Source organism: Arachis ipaensis, chromosome B1 (assembly GCF_059453495.1).
Source record: "Arachis ipaensis isolate K30076 ecotype BB chromosome B1, ASM5945349v1, whole genome shotgun sequence".
In the NCBI taxonomy this organism is placed as follows: Eukaryota; Viridiplantae; Streptophyta; class Magnoliopsida; order Fabales; family Fabaceae; genus Arachis; species Arachis ipaensis.
In genome coordinates, this window is record NC_142436.1 from 23,241,657 (window position 1) to 23,261,946 (window position 20,290).

Here is a 20,290-nt window from a genome sequence, read left to right on the forward strand (position 1 = left end):
GTGGAGATGGTCCTGAGGAAGCATTTTATCAGGTCTATGTTCCTGCTAATCGGGAGCGTGTTTGCCAGAAGAACCTGGTGGCGCCACGAGTCGTTGATTGGTTGTGGGTTTATGAACCAATGTTCACGACCTTGGGAGTTCGTTTGCCCTTTTCCCCCTTTGTCATGGGCTTGCTGAACCGTTGCGATGTCGCTCCGTCGCAACTGCACCCGAACAGCTGGGCTGCCATCCGGTGCTTCGAGATGGTTTGTGAATATCTAGAGCTTCCGACCTCTGTAAATTTTTTCCTCTACTTCTTTCTTCTCACGAACCCTTCTCGCCAGGGGAAGGCGAAGAAGGGATATATGTTCTTTAGGGCCCAAGAAGGTCGTAGGATTTTTGGCCTTTTTGAGGATTCCTTCCACGGCTTCAAGTCTACTTTTTTCAAGGTTAGGGCAATTGAAGGTCATCAACCTTTCTAGCTTACTGCCGATGGGGAGAGGCGGATCCCGACCTATTGGAGCTTCGGGACGGGATCCGACTATTTGATAAAAATATCCTATGATTGGTTGAGTCCGGAAGACCGTAATATTGCCGATATCTTGTTGGCAATTTTTGGCGAGAAAAATCTTAACCCTCGTATGGTTATGGGGGACCGTGAGGTCGGCCGGTCGTATGTTCGTGAGTTCCTTTACTTTTTGCATTTTTTGTGTTTTGCTCTTCTGTCACTCACGCCTTTGCTTTTTCCTTCTTCTTTGCTTACAGTTTCCATGGCTGGTGGGAGGAAAACTTTGGCTGACTTGATGAACCTCATCCAATGGGATGGTGAGGGTGGTGAGGACTCCTCGGCGACTCCTTCGGCGAGTTAGGACCAGGGGGATGTCGGGGAGGGCAGTGGTCGGGCTGACGGGGCCGACCAAGGTCAGTCGGAGAAGGTTGAGGCCCCCCTGAGAACACCTCAGGGAATCCGAGGGTGGAGGCGGAAGCTCTTTTTGATAAGGAGGATCTGGGGTTTGCTGATGATGATTTGTAGGTCGTTAGCAACCCTAAGAAGAGAAAACGGGATACCGGGAAGGCGCTCTCGGTTATGGAGAAGAATCTTGATGCGCCAATGTTTGTTACCTGAGGTTCTCGGGTATTCGACGGGTCGGATGATGGTGAAGGGATGAGATGGCGAGACCCTGAAGTAACTCGGAGTGGGCTTTTGGTCCAGGGTCGGAGGTCGGCGGGAGCAGTGGTAGAACGGACAAGGGGGGATGGCCACCTGCAAGGACACTCCGACGATCAAGTCAGTGTCTGTACGAGAGGATAGCCAAATTAGGTAAGATGATGTGTACCTTGGGGGGAGTGCTGACCTCTTCCCTTATATGTTGTGTTGGACGGGCCCAGAGATGACCTAGCCCACTGGCCAGGATGCTCGTGAGCTGTCCCTGTCCACGTGGGAGGTGCTGGTTGTCCTGGACTTCGGATCGGGACTTCGGGTGTTGTCCCGAGGGAGCCAACCCAACCGGTTTGCTAGGCGTGGTGGCATGCGCTTTTGGGCCGGGCGCGGGGGACCGACCTGCCGGGTTCCCTATTATGGAGGGTGGTTCGGGCTTTGGGTCGGGGAGTCGTTCTTAATCCGCCGTGTTGTTTTGGACTGGACTGCGTGAGTCCATAACAATTTCTAACTAGTTTATACTAGTTAGCACTAACTACTTTCTATTAATATCTAATTACCTATAACAAACTATTTTAATTAAATTAAAGTTATAGCTAACCACTATAACAGTAACGTGATACTCTCTTTCAAGTTCGAAGTATAGAGATTCAATAATTCTAACTTGCCATGACAAGCAATGAAGTGTGCTGGAGATTGTGCTTTTTTAGGGAGCTGCTATATAGTGCTGAAAGAAAGATTCTTTCGCAGGTGCGGATGCTGCATGTCCTAACGTGGTGGGAATACGTGTCCTACTAAAATATTCAATGCTTCTGCACGTGTTGCAGTTAGAGGTAGCTGGTGCACAATTCAAAAGGGCTTGTTAAAATCGAGGTTGTTAACAAATAAATTAAGAAATATTAATAGCTTAATTAATTAGAAAATAAATATAATGTAATATAGTAATTTTTTTTGTTTTCATATTCAGGCTTCAGTTTGGTGAAAAAATTAGATGGGCCTGGAAAAATTTTAAGCTAATTAGCGAGAGATGGACTACCGCCCTTAACCGTTCAAATATAAAGGATCCAAAGGCTTCATGTTTTTAAAACCAAAATAAAAAAAGAGAATCTAACCTGCGTCAGCACCCCTCTACCCCCGTCATTTGTGAACTCATCCCCCCCCCCCTTCTGATGCAAAGCAAATTGGTACCATACCAAAACCCTAGCATTAGCTTCCCTCTGCATATAAAAATTCAAATAATAATTTTTTTTAGGTATTATGTTTAGGGGAAAAGGTTTAATTTTTTATTAGTCCTTAATTTTGGCATTCATTATCCATCATTCAAAAAAAATTTATCGTGTATACCATTATAATTAATTAGGTGTAAAATCTGTTGCGTACATACAAACAAATCAGTTTTTATATATCATGATTCAAAAAAAATATATTTCTTCTCTATGTATATAAAAAAATAATTACATATTACCGTAAAAAAATTATATTCATTTTTTATAAAATTAAGTGGAAATCGGAGTTAGTTCATTTTGAAAGAAAAAACATTATTTTACTTATAAGAAAAAATATTCGGTGACACATTTTTATTTCTCAAATTTTATACAACATTAATTTTATGCAACATTATTTTACTTCCATGTATATTATGCAACATTAATTATTAATAGTTTTAAATTTTAAATTTTAAATTATTCTTTTATTTAGTATTATTCTAAAATAATAATTTTTATTATTCATGAGTCCATTGTTTTATATATATATATATATATATATATATATATATATAAAAGGTTTTAATCTATGGGCCAATGTATATATATAATATAATATGATTTTTAATATACACATAAAATTTAGTATAATTACATATACTGATATAACATATATCAAATAAATTTTAAATGATTAATTTAATGTATAAAAATGACAACTGTTATAATATGATTAAAAAAAATTCATAATTTTATTCTCTATTTTTTTTATATTATTAATATATTAAATAATCATTTTAATATTATTGTTTATAGAAGTCTAAATATAACCCTTGGCATTTATTTTTTCTTGTATAGTATTAGAAACAACTTTTTTCTTGATTTATTTTTTTAAATCTCTTTTGACTATTTGAATTTTAGGATAGTGTATTCATCTATCATTTTTTTTAGCGCTTTGACTATTTGCATTTCGTATACCCATATAAAATTCAGTGTGCCCAATCTTTCTTTTTTTCTCCACACCATTTTATCTTTTATTCACAGCCCAACCAAACATGATCCATTCTTCTTATAAGATCATCATTTTGACCAGACCACCACATCTACATGTCCACTTTCAAAGGCCCATTTAGGTAATTAATTATTTTGGACCAGCCAACAGAACCAAACAAAAAAATTTAACTGGTCCGCCAATTTAATGTAAAATATTATTAATTACACCCATTATATTATTGTTAACTGCATTCATTATCATCTCTAAATGGTTTGCTAAGCACCGACAACTGGCACAGACCCTGCCAAGTGCGGGGCCTACAAAAACTTTTGTTGGCATCATCATCCAGTATTTCGACGACAATACTTCTTTTTCGACACGCATTCCAACTACACTCAATACATGTATCATCAGTGGGTGCGGACAGATTTTGCCCTCAGCATAGTAGAATTTTCCTTTGTGAAAATGTCACTAGTTTATTGTTAAGTCTTGATTGATTGCAACTTTACCACACTTTCTTGAGCTTTGTTCCTGACCTAATGACAATCCACCTTCAAATATTTTGCCCTCTTGTAAAAGATAGGATTCGCAGCTCTGTGAAAGGCAGATTGATTGTCACAAGAAAAAGCAAATGGTGTCTTATGCTTTGCTTGAAGTTCCTTGGAAAGATACATCAACCATTGTCCTTTTCAGATTGCCTGACTCGTTGGTCTATATTCTGCTTCAGATTAAGAGCATGAGACCATGGTTTGCTTTTTGTTATGCCAACAAACTAAGGTCTCTTCCAAGAAAAACAGTAATCTGTTACCAATCTCCTCGTGTCTGGACACGTTGCCCAGTCAGAGTCAACATAAGCCAGAACTAGGATTACTCTTCAAATATCTAAGGATATGGAGACTTGTTTAAAAGTGTTTATCAATGGAACAATCAAAAAACTGACTTAGACATCGAATAGCATAAGAAATGTAGGGTCGGGTGTTACTGATATATAACAATGTCCCAATAAGTTGTCTATACCTCAATGAATCATTCAATCTTGTCCCTAAATCTTAGAGAGAGCTGTCGAGTATTTCATGGATGTGCTTGCTGGCTTGGCTCCCAACATTTCAAACTCCTCCAAAAGATCCAGAGTATATTTTCGTTGGCAAATAGCTAGTTTCTTCTAATTGTTACCAAATTCCATCCCTAAGAAATATTTCAATTTGCCTATATCTTTAATCTTGAATTTTGCATCCAAGACTCTTTTGACACTATAAATCTCGTCCATATCATTTTCAGAGTATGAGATCATCCACGTATACCAAGATGATTGTGTATCCCTTGGTCGTGGCTTTGGTGAATAGAGAATAATCATACTTTGACTAGATGAAGCCTTTCTTTTGTAAAACTCCACTTAGCTTTAAATTCCACATTTGAATGGCCTAGGCCCTAGAGGCACTTTACTTATTAGGGTCTAGGGATCGATCCAGCTTGCACACCTTTCTATCTGGAACATTAAGACTTAAAGGCGCTCACACGTATACTTGTTTAGCAAGTCTCCAAGCAAAAATACTATGTTGATGTGGAGCTGATGTAGGAATCAATTTCTACTTATTGCAACAACAAGTAACATGCGTAAGGCAGTCATTTTCATCACAAGGCTGAAAGTGCCAAGAAATTCAAATCCATGTCTTTGGGTGTAACCTCGTGCAACCAATTGAGTTTTGTGGTGTTCTACTGTGCCACCTGGTAGTTAAACTCGCAACTCAACTCGTGGAATCGCACGATTCTACGATTTTTCTTCTCCCTCCTGTCTCGTATATGCTTCTGGTCTTCCAGGATGTAGCTTCGTGCGGAATCTCCGGGAAGAAAACACTCAAATGATGGAATTGCGAGTTTTTGGCGAGGCTGCATTCCAGTTTGAAGAAAGTCTCCAGAAGCGATTTTCTTGAAGAAAGTCAAACCCAATAGCCCAATCAGAAGTAAAGGACAAATTCTCTCACTTTAAACATTTACCCTAGCAATTTAATTGACTGTCTTTTCAATTTCTCCTCATTCAATCTCTCACTTTCCCTCGCTCTAATCTCTAGAGGTTGAATTCTGACAGAAATCCCTCTACTCTCTAATTGGCTGCGTTACTGTGACCGGTGAGGCTTGCTGTGGTGCCACCTGTGGCCTGTGGGTATTGTGTTCGAAGGAGAAAGACTTGCTGTCGTTGTTGCTCTGTCCTCTGTGTCGTTGCCCTTTGATGTTCCTGGTTGCTACTGCGTGCTACTCTCTTCTCCTCCCTTGTTGTGTGATTTTAGGTAAGCATTAAATAATTAAATCTCTTTTATCCCTCTATTGTTTGATTTTATTTCCTCATCTCTCTATTCAATATCTCAATTCAAATGCTCAAATATTCAATGTTGAGTAATCAAATACCTCTGCTAGACTGCTGCAACTTTTGAGTTCTGACAAAAAAAATAAGAACATTTATTTATTTGAAAGAAATCTGTTAACGAAACTTGATATGACTATATGAGGAAAAAGTTCCCAAAATCAAAGTGAAGTGGTCCGAATGCAATTTGATCTTTCAGTGAAGCATTATATTGAAAGCAACTTAATAAGCTTATAATGGTACAGTTCTTGCACTTTTGGTTCAGTAAAAAGGTCCTACGAAGTGAATGATATGCTCTATAAATGATGATTTTAAATTTTAAATTATGGTGATACTTAGAAATTTAGGATTCTAATTCACGTGTGGCTTCTTACTTGTCATTTTGGATTTAGAAGTTGTTGTGCTTGTTTATTATTTGATTATATTGCATGTTGATTTGCTTTTTTGTTAGTAGTTGAGTTATTTTATATGCTACTTGAATTTCTTTTATTGTCATATAAACATGTGAATTGTGAATTTATATTTTGACATATGAGTTGAATTGTGAATTTGTATTATGATTTATGATTTTTGGATCTAGTTAGTTTCATTTTTAATTGATGATTTTTGGATTACATTAAGAAAGATCAACTTGTACAGATTTCTTATTTTGATTATTTTTCTTTTCAAATATTTGTATTCTTTATTATGCTTTTGAATGCTAAACTATTCTAAGGTTCAATTTGCTCATGAATCAACCTATTTTGCATTTGCTTCACTCTGATATAGGAAGAGGTATGTGTTGTATTTTTTTTATCAGTAAACAGGATTATGCTGTGTTCTTACATAATTATGGAAAGTGTAATCTAGCAATCCCTTGGATTATTTTCACTGCTGATCAGGTACCTTTTATGTATATTTTTGTACACTTTAGTAACTAAATTTGCAAATTGTCATACTTCAGTCATGTTCTGGTGACCATCTTAAACTTTAATTTTTCAACTGGTTCGTTCATTAATCATTCCAATTCCCAACCATTTATTTGCTATAGCATCAAATTGATCAACAATATGGATTATTGAGATTATAATAAAGTAGTAACTATAACTAGGCAACACTATCTTATGCACTTTGCATGTTGAACTTGTCTTTTTTGTTAAAATTGTTGAATGGCTTGTTACTAGGCAATACTATCTTATTGAGATTATAATAGTTAAATCCACGAGTGGCTTGTTACTTGTCATTTTTGTTGTTGAACTTGGATGGTTGTAATTGACTTTGAACACAATTATATATTGTTTGTTAAATTGTTGAATTTTTGCTGTGATATTGAACCGACTTGTTGAATATTTATTGTTTTAAATTATCTTTGAATAGAAATAGCATCGAATCAAACTAATGCAAGTGAAAATCTGACTAACAATCCAACTTCTCAATTAAGAAGTATAGCTGGAATTGCTAGTAAAAGAAAAGTTTCTAAAAATGCTCTTGGAAGTAGAACTGATGTAGGATGGGAGTATGCAATATCTATTGGAGAAGATGGAAAGAATATACAATGTAAATACTGTTATAGAATTTTTTCAGGAAGAGTTTATAGACTGAAACACCACTTAGCAAGAACTCAAAAAGATGTTAGAGTTTGTATAGCTATTAGTGATAAAGTTAAGAAACAAATGTAGGATGTTGTGAGTGGGTTGTAAGTAAATTTGATGAAGAAAACAAGCATGGGTAGGGCAAGTCCAGGTAGAGCTACTAAGGAAGATGATACTATCAGGGAAAAAAGAAAGAGAAAAGAATTAGAGCGCAACATATTCAAGAAAACACGCATTAATACTTAAACAACAATCAACAATATATTTAAGAAGAATTTGAGAGAGAAAGTATATTTAGAGATTAGTGTTTTTTTCTACAAAAATGGTATCCCTTTCAATGTATCAAGGAGCGAGAAATACACTAGAATGTTTGAGAAAGCTATAAGATATGGACATGGATTGAAGCCGCCATCCTACCATGAATTAAGGGTGCCTCTTTTGAAAAAATACGTGGAGCTTGTTCAACAATTTCTAGAGGAACATAGAACATATTAGAAGCAAGTTGGTTGTACAATAATGATTGATGGTTGATCAGATAAGAAAAGATGGATCATCTTAAATTTTTTGGTTAATAGTCTTAAAAAGGGCTATTTTTTAAATCTATTAATGCCTTTATATTACTAAGACAACTGACAAAATTTTTAAAATAATAGATGATGTGGTTGAAGAGGTTGGCGAAGAAAATGTCATCCAAGTTATCACCGACAATACAGCTAATTAGAAAGCTGCAGGAAAATGCGAATAAAAAAGAAAAAAAAGTTGTTTTGGACGCCTTGCGCAGCACGTTGCATTAATTTAATGTTAGAAGACTTGGAAAAAAAAAGTAACACTTCACAAGGACACAATTTATAAAGGTAGAAAGATTACTACTTACATATATGCTAGGACTGTTCTCATTGCACTACTACATATCCACACTAAGGGAAAAGATTTAGTGAGGTTGAGTATGACCCATTTTGTAACTTCTTACCTTACTTTAGGATGCCTCAATGACAACAAAGATTCCTTAATAAGAATTTTTTTTCTTATCAATGGACTTCTAGTAAGTTTACAAAGACAAAAGATGGAAAGATAATTGCAAGTGTGGTGTTGGATAAGATGTTCTGGAAAGAGGTGGTGATTTGCTTGAGGGCTTCCTACCCTCTTCTTCATGTGGTTCGTATGGTGGATTCAGAAGAAAAGTCAGGAATGAGGTTTATTTATGAAGAAATGAAAAGTACAAAGAAAAAAACATGATATACATTTCGAGGAGTTGAGACAAGGTAAATTGCCTAACTATTTTTTTAATTTTATTAATACATAAATAATACTCTATTTTTTAACTAATTTATTAATTTTTTTATGTTTTAGTTATATGTCTATTGGGGATATTATTGACGCAAGATGAGACAAAAAACTTCATACGCTATTGCATGTTGCTGGCTATTATTTGAATCCTTAAATTCATTATAGCTCTGATTTTAAAGTTACTTCTGAGCTTAAGGAGCAGTTTTATGCTTGTATGGAAAGGATAACAGGAAATCCAGATCTAATCACTAAGATGGATGTTCAACTTGAAAATTTTAACACTCGAAAAGAGTTTTTTGGTAGTAAAGTAGCTCAAAATGCAATTTCTACTAAAACTCCAGCTCAATGGTGGGATTCTTATGGAAATCAACATCCAGAGCTCTAACAATTTGCAATTCGTATCTTAAATTTGACATGTAGCTCATCCAGGTGTGAATGCAATTGGAGCGCTTCTGAGATGGTTAGTAATTAAATATAATTTGCATTTACTTCTATAAATTTGGTTGATAATTCTTCAATTTCTATCTAACTATTTGACCAATGTTTTTTATATACTTTTAAAAGATTCACACAAAAAGAAAAAACCAGTTGAAGGCTAAAACCATAAATAATATTGTGTTTGTGATGACGAACTCAAGATTGGCAAGGAAAAAATAAACTAGAAAAAGTCTTGATTATGACTATAGTCTTGATGAGTTGGATTTTGATGAAAAGTGGATTGTTGCTGACAAAGATGGAGAAGAAGAAGATTTAGATGATCTAATTTCATATCCTGAATTTGAATGATTGAGCAAGTGGTAATAGAGTTATTGGTGCCTCTAAGGATCCTTTGGCAATTCCTTATCTTGATGATGATGAGTTTGAAAAACTTTTCCAAGGACCTCCTCCGCCTACTCTTGGTAATGAAGATGGTAATGTGAAAGCTTGTGAAACTCATGAAGATTTTATGATCGATGAATAAATAATGACTATTAAATGACTTGTTTAGACTTTAGTTAATTAGTTGTTCATTCTAGTAGTTTGGTTGGTTTATTTGCTACTTGAAGTTATTTTAGTGTCGTATAACTTGTGAGATGTGAATTTATGTTTTGAATTGTGAGTTGAGTTGTAAATTTATGTTATGAGTTGTGACTTTTGACTTGTTATGATATATATTAGTTAAAGTCCTATGGGTAATTTGGTTTATTTGATATTTTATTTTATTATATGTGAAATTAATTTTTGAAATCAAATTTTCTATAATTTTTATATCTTACGAGTCACGTTTATGTTCTATCTTACGATTCAATGAATTACAATTCTGAACTAGCTTAGCAAGTCAAGGTAAAAGCTACGAGTTCACTAATTTAGCCATCAGGATTATATTTCATCTTGAATACTCACTTACACCCGATTGGCCTCTTGTCAGCTAGTAAATCAATAAAACTCCAAGTGCAATTGCTTTCAAGTGCCAATAACTCCTCTTGAAGGACTTTCCTCTAACATTCGTGCATTACAATCTCTTGATATGCTTTGGTTCAGGGTTAGAAGATATATGCAATACAAAAGATTTGTGATTTTGTAAAAGAGCACTATAGTCTATTGCCTCAAAGAGTGGATACCTTTGTGTGGTTGGCACTTGAGCTTTGGTGGATGCAGCCACTAGCATGCAGTGGTAGTTCTACAAATAAGAAGGAGGCCTTCTCTCCCATGTAGTTCTTCTTAGTGTTATGCATGTGTTTCGTGTATTTTATGAATTTGCATGCTCTCTGAGTACTTTAGTGATGCTTGAGTGTCGTGTGCATCTTGTAATGTTACGAATGGTGCATTGTCTTGTGTTTGTGTGTGAGAAGTTGTACTATGGGTAGGTGTTTAATTATGAATGATATGTTGTGAATCAAAATCAAGTGTGAACAGATCATAATTTGTGATGCCATAAGATTGTATGCTTGTGTGTGTTGCATTTTGAGAATCAAAAGTGGCATCTTTTAGTTTGTATCCAAAATAAATTTCACAAAATTGCATATTTTTTTAAACAAAGACTTCTCTAGAATTCAGGTAAAAAATAATGTATCCTTTCGTTTCTGATTTAAATCCTAAGAAAATACACTTTTTAGTTTTATTATCTAGTTTTCTTCTATTAGCAGTTAAAGTAGTAAAATAAGCAACACAACTGTTATAAAATAATTAAATAGGGAAAATAAAATAAAGAAGTGTAAATAAAGGACTCTAGTATTAATATTCACTAATATTAATATCCTACCATAATAACGATAATTTATATATTAAAATTGTATTTGTAGTATATGAAGAGAGAAAGAGAAAGAAAAGCTTTATATTGTACGTAGAGAGAGAGAGAAGAAATGCTTTATTGATGTGTATCAAAAGCCTCAGCCTATGCCCCTATTTATACATGTGCAAGGCTTTACTTTTTCAAACTATATTAAATACAATCATCCTTGAGAAACTGTATCTTATGGAAAATGGACATCCACATAAGATGTGATAAGGCATTCTTATCACAACACTCCCCCTTGGATGACCATTTAGGATTATTGCCTCGTTAAAACCTTACTAAAGAAAAATCCAGTGGGAAAAAACCTTAGTGAAGGAAAAAGAGTACAATATCCTTTAGTAATGGGGACTGCCTCATTAAAAACCTTGTCAAGAAAAACCCAATGGGAAAAAACCTGACCAAGGAAAAAAGAGTACAGTCTCTCCCTCTTGTCGACATCATTTAATGTCTCAAAATCAGCGCATCCCAATCTCATGTACCAATCTTTTAAAGGAGGATTTTGCGAGTGACTTTGTAAATAAATCTGCCAGATTGTCACTTGAGCGAATCTGTTGGACATCAATTGTCCATTGATTTTGAAGATCATGAGTGAAGAAGAATTTGGGAGAAATATGCTTTGTTCTATCACCTTTGATGTATCCACCCTTAATTTGAGCAATGCATGATGTATTATCTTCAAATAGGACAGTTGGAGTTATCTTATGATCAATCGGTCCACATGATGACATAATATATTGGATCAGAATCCTGAGCCAAAAACACTCGCGACTAGCTTCATGTATCGCTAGTATTTCAGCATGATTAGAGGATTTTGTTGTTATCGTCTGTTTCGTGGACCTCCATGATATAGCTGTACCACCATATGTGAACAGGTATCTTGTTTGAGATCTCCTTTTGTGTGGATCAGACAAGTATCCAGCATCTGCATAGCCAACTAGCTGTAACTTGGATCCATAGGGATAAAACAATCCCATATCAACCGTTCCATGAAGATATCGAAAGGTTTGTTTGATTCCACTCCAATGTCTTCTGGTTGGAGAGGAACTATACATTGCTAGTAAATTCACCGCGAATGATATGTCAGGTCGCGTATTATTAGCAAGATACATTAGCGCTCCAATAGTACTAAGATATGGTACTTCAGGACCAAGGATATCTTCATTTTCTTCTTTAGGACGGAATTGATCCTTTTCCACATCCAAAGATCTTACGATCATTGGAGTACTTAATGGATGCGACTTATCCATATAAAATCTCTTCAAGATCTTTTCTGTGTATGTTGTTTGATGAATAAAGATCCCATTTTTTGTATGCTCGATCTGCAGGCCGAGACGAAATTTAGTTTTTCCAAGATCTTTCATCTCAAACTCTTCTTTTAGAGTTCTTATAATTGTTGGAATCTCTTCAGGAGTTCCAATTATATTTAAATCATCAACATACACAGCAATTATAATGAATTCAGATGCAGATTTCTTTATGAAAACACATGGGCAGATATCATCATTCTTGAATCCGTTTTTGGCCAGATACTCAGTAAGACGATTATACCACATTCATCCAGATTGCTTTAGACCGTATAAAGATCTTTGCAATTTGACTGAGTATAACTGATGAGCGGATAATTTATACGCTTTTTGGCATTGTTTTTAGTATGTTTTTAGTATATTTTAGTCAGTTTTTATTAGTTTTTAAATAAAAATCATGTGGACTTTACTATGAGTTTGTGTGTTTTTCTGTGATTTCAGGTATTTTCTGGCTGAAATTGAGGGACCTGAGCAAAAATCTGATTCAGAGGCTGAAAAAAGGACTGCAGATGTTGTTGGATTCTGACCTTCCTGCACTCGAAGTGGATTTTCTGGAGCTACAGAAGCTCAATTGGCGCGCTCTTAAATGAGTTGGAAAGTAGACATCCTGGGCTTTCCAGAAATATATAATAGTCCATACTTTGTCCGAGATTTGATGGCTCAAACAGGCGTTCTAAGTCAGCTCAAGAATTCTGGCGTTTAACTCCAGAACTGGCACAAAAGCTGGAGTTAAACACCCAAACTGGCACAAAAGCTGGCGTTTAACTCCAAGAAAAGTCTCTACATATGAAAACTTCAATGCTCAGCCCAATCACACACCAAGTGGGCCCCGAAAGTGAATTTTTACACTAAACACCCTAGCTTTCTCATTTTCTGTAACCCTAGGTAACCAGTTTACTATAAAAACTACTTTTAGTGATTCATCTTGTACCTCACGACACTTTACATGTTTCATATTGTATTCTCTATGGCATGAGTCTCTAAACCCCATTGTTGGGGGTGAGGAGCTCTGCTGTTCTTCATGAATTAATGCAATTACTACTGTTTTCCATTCTATCACGCCTGCTTCTATTCTAAGATATTCATTCGCACTTTAACCTGATGAATGTGATGATCCGTGACACTCATCATCATTCTCACCTATGAACGCGTACCTGACAACCACCTCCGTTCTACCTTAGATTGAATGCATATCTCTTAGCCTCATGATTCAGATCAGATTCTTCGTGGTATAAGCTAGAATTATTGGTGGCCATTCCTGAGATCCGGAACGTCTAAACCTTGTCTGTGGTATTCTGAGTAGGATCTGGGAAGGGATGACTGTGACGAGCTTCAAACTCGCGAGTGTTGGGCATAGTGACAGACGCAAAAGGATCAATGGATCCTATTCCGACATGATCGAGAACCGACAGATGATTAGCCGTGCAGTGACAGCGCATTTGGAACATTTTCACTGAGAGAACGGGAAGTAGCCATTGACAACGGTGATGCCCAACTTAAAGCTTGCCATGGAAGGAGCCTTGCGTGCATGAAGAAGAAGATAGTAGGAAAGCAGAGATTCAGAAGACAAAGCATCTCCAAAGCCTCAACCTGTTCTTCATTATTGCATAACAAGTATTTATTTCATGTTCTTTTACTTTTTACAATTAAATCTGAGAATTATTGATATCCTGACTAAGAGTTACAAGATAACCATAGCTTGCTTCAAGCCGACAATCTCCGTGGGATCGACCCTTACTCACGTAAGGTATTACTTAGACGACCCAGTGCACTTGCTGGTTAGTTGTGCGGAGTTGCAAAAGTGTGATTGTAATTTCGTGCACCAATAACCCTTGTGAATATTCATTGGATGGTTTAGATATCTTTAGTCCTTTAGGGACTTTCATATAGATATCTCGATCTAATGAGCCGTATAAATAGGTTGTTACCACATCCATTAAATGCATATGTAGTTTATGATATGCAGATAAATTGACCAAATAACGCAATGTTATCGCATCCACTATAGGGGAATACGTTTCTTCATAATCTATACCGGGCCTTTGTGAAAAACCTTGTGCCACAAGTCGGGCTTTGTAGCGCACAACTTCATTTTTCTCATTTCGTTTTCTCACAAATACCCATCGGTATCCAACAGGTTTTACATCTTCAGGTGTACGGACTACAAGTCCAAAGACTTCACGTTTTGCAAGTGAGTCTAATTCAGCCTTCATGGCTTCTTCCCATTTTGGCCAATCATTCCTTTGTCGACATTCTTCGACTGATCTTGGCTCAAGATCCTTACTTTCATGCATGATATTTAATGCCACATTATATGCAAATATTTCATTGACAATTGTCTTATTTTGGTTCCATTTCTTTCCTGTAAAGACATAATTTATCGAGATCTCATCATTTTCACAATTTTCAGGTACCTGAACATCTTCTGGCATTAAAATCATATCAGAATTTTGGACAACTGCAGATGTCTTTGCTATGTCTTTTTCAACAGGAATAGTATTTACCTCTTTTCTCTTTCAAGGATTTTTGTCTTTGGAACCGACAGGCCTGCCACGCTTCTGGCGTGAATTTGCTTCAGTGGCTACTTGTCCTACTGGGACATCAATTCGAATTGGGACATTTTCCGCTGGTATATAAGATTTGGCTATCCTCTTTGTATCAGAAAATGCATCAGGCAATTCATTTGCTATTCTTTGCAAATGTATAATCTTTTGAACTTCTAGTTCACGTTGTCCTGATCGAGGATCTAAATGCATCAACGATGATGCATTCCAATTAAGTTCCTTTTTAGGAAGCTTATTCTCTCCTCCTAATGTTGAAAATTTTGATTCATCAAAATGACAATCTGCAAACCGGGCTTTAAATACATCTCCAGTTTGTATCTCAAGATACCTCACTATAGAGGGAGAATCATATCCAACATATATCCCCAATTTTCTTTGGGATCCTATTTTGGTGCGATTAGATGGTGCAATGGGAACATATATCGTACACCCAAATATTCTTAAATGGGAAACATTTGGCTGCTGGCTAAAAGCTAATTGCATAGGAGAGAACTGATGGCAACTCATTGGCCTCAAACGAATAAGTGTTGCGGCATGTAAAATAGCATTCCCCCAAACCGAAGTTGGGAGATTTGTTCTCATAAGTAAGGGTCTAGCAATCAATTGGAGGCATTTAATAAGTGATTCTGCTAACCCATTTTGTGTGTGAACATAAGCTACTAGATGTTCAACACTTATTCCATTAGCCATACAATAAGCGTCAAATGCTTGAGAAGTAAATTCACCAGCATTATCAAGACGAATTATTTTGATTGGATTTTCTGAAAATTGTACTTTTAATCGAATAATTTGAGCTAGTAATCTCGCAAACGCCAGGTTGCGAGAAGATAATAAGCACACATGTGACCATCTCGAAGATGCGTCTATCAGGACCATAAAATATCTAAAAAATCCACATGGTGGATGGATAGGTCCACATATATCACCTTGAATCCTTTCTACGAATTCAGGGGACTCAAATCCAATCTTTACTGGTGATGGCCTTAAAATTAACTTCCCTTGAGAACATGCAGCACAACAAAATTCACTAGATTTAAGAATCTTCTGGTTCTTTAGTGAATGTCCATGAGAGTTTTCAATAATTCTCCACATCATGGTTGTTCTCGGATGACCCAATCGGTCGTGCCAAGTTATGAATTCATTTGGGCTAGTAAACTTCTGGTTTACAATGGCATGTGATTCAATTGTACTAATCTTGGTATAATATAACCCAGATGAAAGTAAGGGTAACTTTTCTAATATAACCTTTTTATTTAAATCATGAGTTGTGATACATAAATACTCATTATTTTCTTCATTCATTGTTTTAATATGATATCCATTTCGACGAATATCTTTGAAACTCAACAAGTTCCTCAGAGACTTGGTAGATAATAGTGCATTATTTATTATAAATTTTGTTCCTCCAGGAAACAAAATTATAGCTCTTTCGGAGCCTTCTATCACATTTCTTGAGCCAATAATAGTATTAACATATTCTTCTTTTGGCACAAGATGGTAAAATATATATCACTTTTATGCGAACTTGCACTATCTGCAAGGCAAATATCTTCAGAATATGTCCTTACCATTTTTCTTCAAAGACAAATGATAATAATAATAAAATGAGTAGAAGTACATGCATAGTAAAATTATTCATATGAATACTTAACAAACACATACACATATCAAACTATTCCATCATTGATCAAATAGCCAATATTTCCTTCAAAATCCTTAAAGAAATTAGATACATCATAATGAGTGGTGGAATTTTCATCATTTGAAACAAAATTTGTTTCATTTCCTTTGTCATCCTTTTTCAAGGATGCTTGATAAAGATCAACTAGGTGCCTTGGGGTACGACATGTACGTGACCAATGGCCCTCTCCACCACAACGGAAGCATTTATCCTCAATTGATTTACTTTGCCCATTGTTTCTTTCTTTATCCCACTTCTGGTGAGATCCTCTCTTTTGAATATAATTCCTTCTCCTTCCATAATTTTTCTTGTTGCTAAAACCTTGCCATTTACCTCTTCTAGAGTGATAATTTGCCGCATTTACTTCAGGAAATGGGGCGGCGTCAGTTGGGCGCGCTTCATGATTTCTTAAGAGCAACTCATTGTTGCGTTCAGCAACTCATTGTTGCGTTCAGCAACAAGAAAGCAAGAAATTATCTCAAAATATTTTTTAAATCATTTTTCTCGATTGCTACTGCAGGAGCACATTCGAGGCATGGAAGGTCGAGAAAGTTTTTTCTAACATATCGGGCTTGAGGAGGTATCACCGTCTTTTGATGATTGTACCTTTCTTCAAGGTCTTTCCACAGATCTGCAGGATCTTTTAATGTGGGATATTCATTTTTCAATCATACGTCAAGATGACGATGAAGAAAAGTCATAGCTTTGGCTTTATCCTTCTGGGATGTATTATTTTCAGCCTTAATGGTATCTCCAAGATCCATTGAATCAAGATGGATTTTAGCATATAGTATCCATGATCAATAATTGTTTCTAGATATATCAAAAGCATTATATTCAAGATGAAAGAGTTTCGACATAATAAAAATTTGTTACCTGAAGTCTTTCTAAAATTTCGTTAGAGCTCCGTGCTGATAACGTGTTATAAAATAACTAAATAAGGAAGATAAAATAAAGAAGTGTAAATGAAGGACTCTAGTATTAATATTCACTAATATTAATATCCTACCATAATAACGATAATTTATATATTAATATTGTATTTGTAGTATATGAAGAGAGAAAGAGAAAGAAAAGCTTTATATTATACGTATAGAGAGAGAAGAAATGCTTTATTGATGTGTATCAAAAGCCTCGACCTATGCCCCTATTTATACATGTGCAAGGCTTTACTTTTTCAAACTATATTAAATACAATCATCCTTGAGAAACTATATCTTATAAAAAATGGGCATCCACATAAGATGTGATAAGGCATTCTTATCACAACAACAACCAGACACTTTTAAATTTTTTAAATAAGACATGCAGTTCATCAAATAGAATTTGAAATGGAGACTTTTCATACAATTTTCTGCTAGGGAACTGATTAATAAGATGTACAACATGACTAACAACAAAGTACCAAAAAGTTTAGAATGTTAGATTGAAATATGAGAGCCCTAATTATGTTGAGGATGGTTCAATGTTTCCTCTCCACAACACTATTTTGTTATGGAGTCTCAACATAGCTAGTCTAATGTTGTATACCTTTTGAACCAAAAAATATTTTTAGTCTAAATTCGGGACCATTATCACGTATGCATTTAATTGTCTTATTGAATTGTGTTTGAATGAGATTAATAAAAGCTTGTAACAATGTTGCTAGCTGTGAATTGAGTTTTATAAAAAATAACCATCTGAATTTACTTGTCTCATCCACAATGATAAAGAAGTAATTATAACCATAAATAGAAAGAATAGTAATATGTCTCCATATATTTATATGTATGAGATCAAAACAACAATCTATTTTTATACCACATACAGGAAAACGTAGTTTCTTTTGTCATGAAAAATGATAAGAATCACATGGAGTAATGGTACTTTTACCAAATAACATTCAGTCTTGTGAAGTAATTTGTTATGCTTGAATTTTCCTTCTTCAATGAGTACAAATTTTCTTTCAATTCCATAATCTTAAAGATATACCTTGATAGTAACGATGCTTTAAATCTTTTCAAATATCTACGGTACTTTATAAATAATACTTTTCGAAATTTCATTGCTCAAGAATTGAAGAATTTATGCCACTACATAGGAAGTACACTTGTCCCATGCGAAAAATTTAGATCATTCACAATAGGTTTCGGTAATATACCATCACAAAGCCAAGCTTATTCTTGGACTTCAACACAATCATCATTGCTCGTGACCACTCATTATAGTTTTTAGCGTCTAATTTCAGAGAAAGTGTTGGAATCAATGGACTTTTTCTAAAGTGGAGAAAGAACACACTTGAATAATCTAAAAGAGCGCTTACATTGTCATGACTGAGTTGTGATTGTCATTGAGTGAGCAGATTGGGTAATCGAGCATGAGTATGAATATCGGATCTTGAGGAATCATCATCCCTCGAAGTTGAATCCGCTATGGAGTCACCAAAGAAATGAACAAACCAAGATCTTCCTTTCCCCCATTCGTTGATCTCGTTTTTCATAGGTACAAAAATTAAAGACGATGCACTCTTATTAATCTCTATTATATGAGTTGTGCAAATGAAAAAAAAAAAAAGAAAAAAAAATTCACCTTATTATAAAAAAAAAACTTTGAAGTTCAAAACACAATGAAGGATTGAAGGTGAGAGGAGAGAAAAAAAAAAGAAAAAAAATAATTAACAATTCAAAAAAACGAGTAAAATAATAAAAGTAATTAGTAAAATCTTATTATAATCATATATGTATATATTTTAACTAACTTATGCTAGTTAACATTAACTACTTTCTATTAACATCTAACTACCTATATCAAACTATTTTTATTAAGTTAATCCTATATAGCTGACTATTGTAACAGTCACGTGATAATAATTTTATAGGCAAGGCAGATCTAATGTTTCTTCTGTAATATGTAAGTGCTGTTTAGTTATTTTCTTAAATGAAAGTTTTCTTCAGTCAAAAAAAAAAATTATAGGCAAGCAAAAAATTAATAGTGGTTATTTTAGAGAATATAAAATTTATTTAATGAATAAATATATTGGTAATGAGACCAACATAAGAACAATAAATATATTAATAATAAATGTGTTAATAAAAAAATTATGTATATATAAAAAATTAATTATTATATCAATTATTATATATTTATGTGTAAATATATATTTTAACGTGTATTTATTTTAAATAGATGATCAATTTAATTTAATAATTAATTTTTAATATATATTTAGCATAATCGGTTACTAATATTTAAATAATTACGTTGGTGTTAGTATCTTTTCCGATTTATTTAAATCTTATGAAAAATTTTAAAACAAAAATAAAACATTTAAAAGGTTAGAAACAAAGATGAAACATCTCAAATAAAACTAAAGCAATAATAATTTACCAAAAGGAAGAAAAACCAAAATGAGAAGCAATGGAGTGAGAGGCCGTGTATACACGAGCCATGCACGACAATGACGCATGTTAGCTTGTGGCCCAGGCACGCTTGGCAGATTCAATTCCTTGCTTCTCTGCGCCTTCATTCTTTGTATTTTCCTAATCATGAAACATTAATGTAAAATAATTAAATAACACTCAGCTCGTACATGCCATTTTCAATGTGAATTTGTGAACGATCCTCAAAACGGAAAAAATTATAAGGTAATAAAGTAATAAATTAATTATTATTAAATTTATAATTTTTATATATGAATTTTATTATTTTAATTTAATAGTGATTAAACTCTTATTTTTTATTTTACTAATTTTTTTTATTAAAACTTCATCTATTGTCAATTCATTTTCGTATGTTTTAAATTTCTAATAATAAAAGCTTAGCTAATTGTTTAGTTTTGGTATGTTTTATCCAACTAATTATATATGGTTTAGTATGTGGTTGTATTATGAATGAATGAATGAATCTTAAATAAAAAATAAGACCTGACATTTT

At 34.4% G+C, this 20,290-nt stretch overlaps 1 pseudogene; it reads left to right on the plus strand.

Moving 5' to 3' along the window:
• Positions 1-858: 858 nt before the first annotated feature.
• Positions 859-8,503, plus strand: LOC148575961 (uncharacterized; annotated as a pseudogene).
• Positions 8,504-20,290: the final 11,787 nt, after the last annotated feature.